The 7,389-nt window shown below is 46.1% G+C and overlaps 1 pseudogene; it reads left to right on the top strand.

Annotated features, from left to right (window-relative positions):
• The first annotated feature begins 3,209 nt into the window (after positions 1-3,209).
• On the top strand, positions 3,210-6,279 carry LOC116104659 (annotated as a pseudogene).
• Positions 6,280-7,389: the final 1,110 nt, after the last annotated feature.

Below are 7,389 nucleotides of genomic sequence, written 5' to 3' on the forward strand. Positions count from 1 at the left end.
TTAGAGAAAGGACCAATGGAGCTGAGGGGTTTGCAGCTCCTTAGGACGAACAACCATGAACTAACTAGCACCCTCAGAGCTCCCAGGCTCTCAACCACCAACCAAGGACTGCACGTGGAGGTGTCTGATTGTTCTCCAGCATGTGTATAGTAGAGGATTGCAATTTGATCATCAATAGGAGGAGAAGAGCTCGGCCCTGTGAAAGTTCTGTGCCCCAGTGTAGGGGAATGCCAGGGCCAAGAAGTGGGAGAGGGTGGGGTGGCAGGCATGGGGAGGAGGGAGGCAACAGGGGTTTGTTTTTGTTGTTTTTGTTGTTTCTTTGTTTTTGGGGGGGGAAACTAGGAATGGAGAAATTTACATGTAAATAAAGAAAATATCTAATTAAAAAAAAAGTATCTGCACACACAGGATACACTCGCACAAAGAGAAGATAAATAAATGAAGGATGGATGGATAGATAGATAGATAGATAGATAGATAAAAGATAAATAGATTAAAAAAGATAAATAAGATGAATTTTAAAATCTCCTTTTAAAAAGGAAAAGGGGGAAGGGTCCAGTGTTTTGGGGTTCTAAAGGCTGTTCTATCTATACACAATCAGTAGCCCACCTTCTACTCTATAGCTTTAAAATAACCTGCCTGCTTTTGCTACTCTGAGTCCCCAGAGCTCATATTATGAAGTATGGTTCTTTGTTTCTCATAGTTTAAAACTGGCTCTTACATTTCCACCACCATGGCAACCAGATTGGCTTCTGGTAATAAGACCAATAAGACCCATGGCTTTCCATCTAGGTATACCTGAGGTTGGAATTCATGGCTCTGAGAATTATATGGAAGAGGTCATATGCCTCAAGTTTGCTTCTAGTAACTCATGAATTCCTGGTAGAGATTATCCATGTTTTCAAGTCCCCAGAAAAAAATGTTTGCAACTCAAGGGTCTCTAGTCATGTTATCTTGGCCTCTCTCGCCACATGGCCCAACACAATCTATTTGATGAATGCCATTGATCACAATGTTAGTCAATGCAGTTACCAGAATGTAAGATAGTAGAATTTTATCTACTGAAATATATTATATACTTGAATGCAAAACAAAAATATATCTACTGTTTGGCTGTAATGCAGACCAACTTCACAATCAAACTTTTTCCACACACCTGTGGCCAAAGAACAACCTATAACCAGGCAGTGGTGGCGCACACCTTTAATTGCAGCACTTGGGAGGCAGAGGCAGGCAGATTTCTGAGTTCAAGGTCAACCTGGTCTACAGAGTGAGTTCCAGGACAGCCAGAGCTACACAGAGAAACCCTGCCTTTAAAAACAAAACAAAACAAAAATCAAAGAACAGCCTGTAGAGTCAGTCTTCATATTATACCCACACCCAGCCCACCATCCCACACACTCCTCTCCTACTATATGTTGCTTTAAAATGCTAAAGAATATGCTTAAAATATATTGTTTTATTAGACTGTGTGCAAATGAGCTAAAAATTACTCTGATTTTGAAGCTAGCTTATTTCTTTTTTAAGAACAAATGTCAGCCTCTCAAGTGTGTTAGTAAAATGCATGCATAAAGCATTTAAAGAGAGCCCCACCATGATGAAAAGATGGATAAGAATCAACCTTGTAGAGAGTTGGGGTGTAGCTCAGTGGTGGCATGCTTGACCAACACGTTTTAAGCCCCAGGTTCTATTCAGTACCTCAAGGAAAAAAAGTGAGGGAGATGGAAAGAAAGGAAAGAGAAAAGAAGGTTGAAGGTTGAATCATTTCTAAGTTTCTCTCCTCTGTGCTCTTTGAATGAGAATGGCCCCATAGGCTCATACATTTGAATGCTTAGTCCTCAATGGGTAGACTGTTTAGGAAGGATAAAGACAGTTGGCTTTGTTGAAAGAAGTGTGTCACTGAGGGTGGTCTCTGACATTCCAAAAGACCCCCCTCTCCCCTCCCCTCTCCAGATCAGCTACTTTCCAATACCATGCTGCCTATCTGCCTACATATTCCCCACCAGGGTGATGATGGACCAAGCCTCTGAAACTGCAAGTAAGCCCCTTATTATATGCTTTCTTCTATAAGTTGGCTTGATCATGATGGCTTTTCTCAGCAGTAGAACAGTGACTAAAATACCCCCCCATTTAATTGGAATGAGAAAAGAAAAGAAGGAAGAAAGGAAGGAAGGGAGGGAAGGAGGGAGGGAGGGAGGAGGGAGGGAGGAAGAGAGGAAGAAAAAGGAAGATCCCCTGAGAATTTCTAATGCAAAATATGTAATGAGAGCCAAGCCAGAATTCATTCAATATGTGTCCTAGAAAATTTAAACTTATCAAAAATATTTACTATGAATCTGCAATTAAGAAGGGGTGGCATTAGCACAGAGTGGCAAATAGACTCATGATCTGTTCAAGCATCTCAATGTTAAAGGAACAAAAAGCTACAGTTGCCAAGCAGTGAGGAAAAGTCTACCATTGTGATTGACAGTGGCAATGGTGTATCCACATGGGAAACAGGGAGACTGACCTCATACCATATATAGACATCCCTACAGAAGCAACTAATGGAGGAAAGATGACTTTGATCTTGGTGTTAGAAGTGCCAGTCTATCCTGGCAGACAGAAATTGTAACAAAGTAGCAACAGGAAAAGACCAGGATGGAATGTACCCCCCATGGACACATCATTAATTACTGACTTTCCCCAATTAAGGCTCTTTTAGGAAGTTTCTCCACCTCTAACAGGATTAAACTGTGTTCCTGAATTTTAACTGTTACTGTGTGACCTTAGAGAACATAAGATGTCTGCTGAAAGACCTTGCCAGGAATGTACACTCCCTTCCTGGAATGTCCCAGCAATATAAACTTTATACCCTGACCACAGGGCAGGGCAGGTGCAGATAAAGACCAAAACTGTTTCAGTTCCCCCTTCTAGTGATTAAGACCACACCTCACCTGGGGTCCACCAATGCCGAGAAAAGTCAGTGCAGGCCTCATATGGTTGTAAACAAATTCATGCTGTTACCAAAGTCTACCCTCAAAAACTATATAAAAACTGTGTGCTTGGAGTGTTGGGGGTCACCTCTGTCCCAATTGCAGGATGGCCCCAGCATGCTGGATCAATAAACCTCTTGCTTCTTGCATCGATCTCCATCTCTGTGTTTCTGTAAGTGGGACATCCCAGACAACAAGGCTCTTCGGGTCTTATATTTGGTGCATTGGCCAGTCATGAGACCAGTGACTGGAGACTGGAGGACCGCTCAAGCAGGTACTGTGGTTGTGCTTTTGTGTTTTCTGTGTTGGTCTTGTCTGTCATTCTCTACTTTCTCTAACTCTACTCAGCCACTGATCAGCTTGGTTTCAGTTTTGAAGCTCTGGAAAGGAGTCACTTGACTGGGGTAGCCAGAAGTGGCCGGTAGACATGTCATAACACCACAGCTATGGGAATTCTGGAGGATGCTCCAGACTCCCAGTGGGATGTCGAAAGGGTCTTCATGAGAGCTCTTTGGCAAGAAGACCTCTGCCAAGTTATTTGGTGTTTCTCCTGTGGCACTCATGGCAGTGGCGCATTGGTATTTTACTTTCTGTTTTTCTATTTGTGTGTGGACTGGGACTGACAGTTATTTTTGGACAGAATGGGACAGATTGTTTCAACTCCTTTGGGCTTTGCCCTAAAACATTGGAGTGAAGTAAAAACCAGGGCTCATAACTTGTCTGTTGCTGTTCAAAAGGACAAATGGACCACTCTCTGTTCTTCTGAATGGCCCACTTTTCAGGCAGGGTGGCCAGTGGAAGGATCTTTCTCCCTCCCCACCATACAGGCAGTCAAGAAAAGGATACTTGGGTTGGGTCCTCGAGCCATCCTGACCAGGTTCCCTACATCATTGTGTGGGAAGATCTGGTCACAATCCCCCCATATTGAGGTCTGTCCTTTTATTACACTTCCAGGGCCCAAGAAGATTTTGGCTCTGCAAGACAACTCTCAAAAGGAGGTCATCTCCTCTAATCAAGACACCAATTTGCTCCTCTTAGACCCCTCACCTCCATATCCCCCTGCCTTCCATCCTCAGGCATTAGGTTCTTCTGCTTGCTCCTCCAGCATCGGAAGGCCTACCCAGCCACCATCCCTCACCAATAGGCAAGGCTGCGGGACCTACCCTAGGGACATGGAGCCGGTGTGGGGTGTCAATAGACACCTCGACTGTGTTGCCTCTCCACGCTTACGGACCTCCCGATGATCAAGGTCATCAGCCACTCCAGTACTGGCCTTTCTCCTCTGCTGACCTCGATAACTGGAAGTCTCAGAATCCCCCATTTTCTGAAAATCCTCAGGGTCTGACTAACCTAGTAGAATCTCTCTTTTTTTACCCATCAGCCTAAATGAGATGATTGTCAGCAGCTCCTACAGGTCCTCTTTACTACTGAAGAAAAACAGCACATCCTCTTGGAAGCCAGGAGGAATGTCCCAGAGGGTGACAGGCATCCTTCCCTCCTGCCTGCGGGTATAGATGCAGGCTTCCCATTGACTAGACCCGACTGGGACTTCAACACTTCAGAATGATGGTCTAATGCCAGGCTCTGATGGCAGGTCTCAGAGGGGCAGCATGCCACCCCACCAATTTTACTAAGGTAAGGGAAGTGGTGCAAGGGCCGAATGAGTCTCCCTAGGCCTTCTTAGAGAGACTCATGGAGGCCTTTCGCCAATTTACCCCCTATGATCCTAGCAGTGAAGAACATAAGGCAACAGTTACTGTCGCCTGTATTGACCAATCTAGCAGAGATATCAGGAAAAAGTTGCAGAAACTTGAAGGATTACAGGACAAATCCTTGAGAGAGTTAGTGCAAGTAGCCGAGAAGGTGTATCATAACAGAGTCAGAAGAAGAAAGGGAGGAGAGAAAGCAGAAGGAACAGGAGGCTAGAGAGCTCAAAAGAGAGATGAGACAGGAGAAGAACCTCCACAGGATATTGGCCACTGTAGTTAGAGAAACTAGAGAACCTAGTAAGATAGTAGCTGGCAATGGAAGAGTGCCCCTGGCTAGGGACCAATGTGCTTACCATAAAGAAAAAGCTCATTGGGCAAAAGACTGTCCCAAGGAAAAGAAGAAGGGACCCTATTCCTCCAAGAAGAGACCACTAGGCCCCAAGGTGCTAGCTGTGCAAGAGGACAGTGACTAGGGGGGACAGAGTTTGGACCCCCTCCCCGAACCCAGAGTAACCTTTAAAGTGGAGGGGAAACCCACCCAGTTTCTTGTGAATACAGGGCCCCAAAACTCAGTCCTATTATAAAGAGATGGACCAATTTCCAATAAGAAGTCTTGGGTCCAGGGGCCACAGGAAACAAACAATATTCATAGACTAACCAAAGAATCTTGGTGTGGACCAGGTATCCCATTTGTTCATTGTTATTCCTGGATGTCCCTACCCCCTGTTGGGGAGAGACCTCCTCACTAAGATGGGGGTCCAAATCCATTTCCTCCCTGAGGGACCACAGTTCAAGGTCTGGCAGGGAGAGCCTATCCAGGTATTGACCATGAAGTTAGAAGACGAATATCAATTGTTTGAAGATGGGAGTCAAAAAGCTAAATATTTAGACTGGTGGTTGCAGAATTACACACAGGCATGGGCAGAAACTGCAGGATGGGGAAAGCCAAAAATCAGCTCCCCCCCCCATTCCATGTAAACCTGAAAGCCCAATACATCCTGATAACAGTCCACCAGTCTACGTCCAAGGAGGCTCATGATGGGACCCGACCCCGTATTTTACACCTCCTCCAGCTGGGAATTCTATGGAAATGTCAGTCTGCCTGGAACACCCTACTGCTCCCAGTGCAGAAACCTGGAACTAATGACTATCAGCCTGTCCAGGACTTCAGGAAAGTGAACAAGCCGGTGACCGACCTCCACCTGACAGTCCCCAACCAGTATAACCTGTTAAGTTCTTTGCCTCCCTCCAGAACTTGGTACACAGTTCTCAACCTCAAGGATGCCTTCCTCTGCCTGTCCCTGGCTACCAAGAGTTAGGAATATCTGGCCTTTGAATGGAAGGACCCAGACTTGGGCATGACAGGCCAACTCACCTGGACTCACCTGCCCCAGGGCTTCAAGAACTTCCCCACCATTTTTGACGAGGCCGTACACCAAGATCTGGCCATGTTCTGGGCAGCCAACCCTCAGGTAACTCTGTTGCAATATGCAGATGATCGCCTTTCAGCTGCTTCCAGCAAAGAATTGTGCTTAGAAGGGACAAAATGCCTTCTCACTGAACTAGGAGAACTGGGCTACCCGCGCCTCAGCTAAGAAGGCCCAAATCTGCAGCCAGCAGGTTAGTTACCTGGGGTATCTGCTTAAAGAGGGAAAGAGGTGGCTGTCGGAGGCTAGAAAAGAAACTGTGTTCCATATTCTGCTGCCCACTAATCAAAAACAAGTCAGAGAGTTTTTGGGCACAGCAGGTTTCTGTCGCCTATGGATACCTGCGGCTCCATTATACCCACTCACCAAGAACAAACAGCCCTTTGTCTGGGGAGAAAAAGAACAACGGGCTTTTAAGGCAATTAAGACAGCCCTAATGTCAGCCCTTGCCCTAGGTCTCCCAGATATGACCAAGCCCTTCCACTTGTTTGTGGCAGAAAACTGGGGTATAGCAAAAAAGGTCTTGACGCAGAAACTGGGACCATGAAAAAGGCCAGTAGCATATCTGTCCAAAAAGCTGGACCCAGTGGTGGCAGGGTGGCCCACCTGCCTGCAGATCATGGCCACAATCACTATGCTGGTTAAACACACAGACAAATTAACTATGGGACAGGACTTGGTGGTATCTGCTCCACATGCTCTGGAGAGCGCGGTTTGCCAGCCACCCAACCAGTGGCTCACTAATGCTCTATGACTCACTATCAGACTCTGTTGTTGCTCAACTCTGACAGAATCACGTTTGCACTCCCCATGGGCCTGAACCCAGCTACCCTGCTTCCAGATCTTGAACTTCTCATCCATGACTGTCAGCAAGAGCTTGCTGAAACACATGGCTGGCACAAAGACCTGTCTGATCAGCCCCTGGCGGATGCTGAGGCTACTTGGTTCACTGATGGGAGCAGTTTCCTGGAAGAAGGAAAACGGAGAGCTGGTGCCGCCATGGTAGATGGACAACAAATCATTGTTGTTCAGGCACAGGCTCTGCCTGAAGGAACCTCTGCCCAAAAGACTGAGCTCATCACCCTCACCAAGGCCCTTGAGTTGGGGGAAGGCAAGATGATCAATAGCTACACAGATAGCAGGTGTGCCTTCACCACAGCACATGTTCATGGTGCCATCTACCAGCAGTAAGAACTGCTAACTTCTGGAGGAAAGGAATTCAAGCACAAATCTAAAATTCTTGTCTTGTTAAAAGCCATGCACAAGCCAGGAAAAGTG

The sequence above is a fragment of the Mastomys coucha genome, unplaced genomic scaffold, assembly GCF_008632895.1.
Source record: "Mastomys coucha isolate ucsf_1 unplaced genomic scaffold, UCSF_Mcou_1 pScaffold22, whole genome shotgun sequence".
NCBI lineage: Eukaryota > Metazoa > Chordata > Mammalia > Rodentia > Muridae > Mastomys > Mastomys coucha.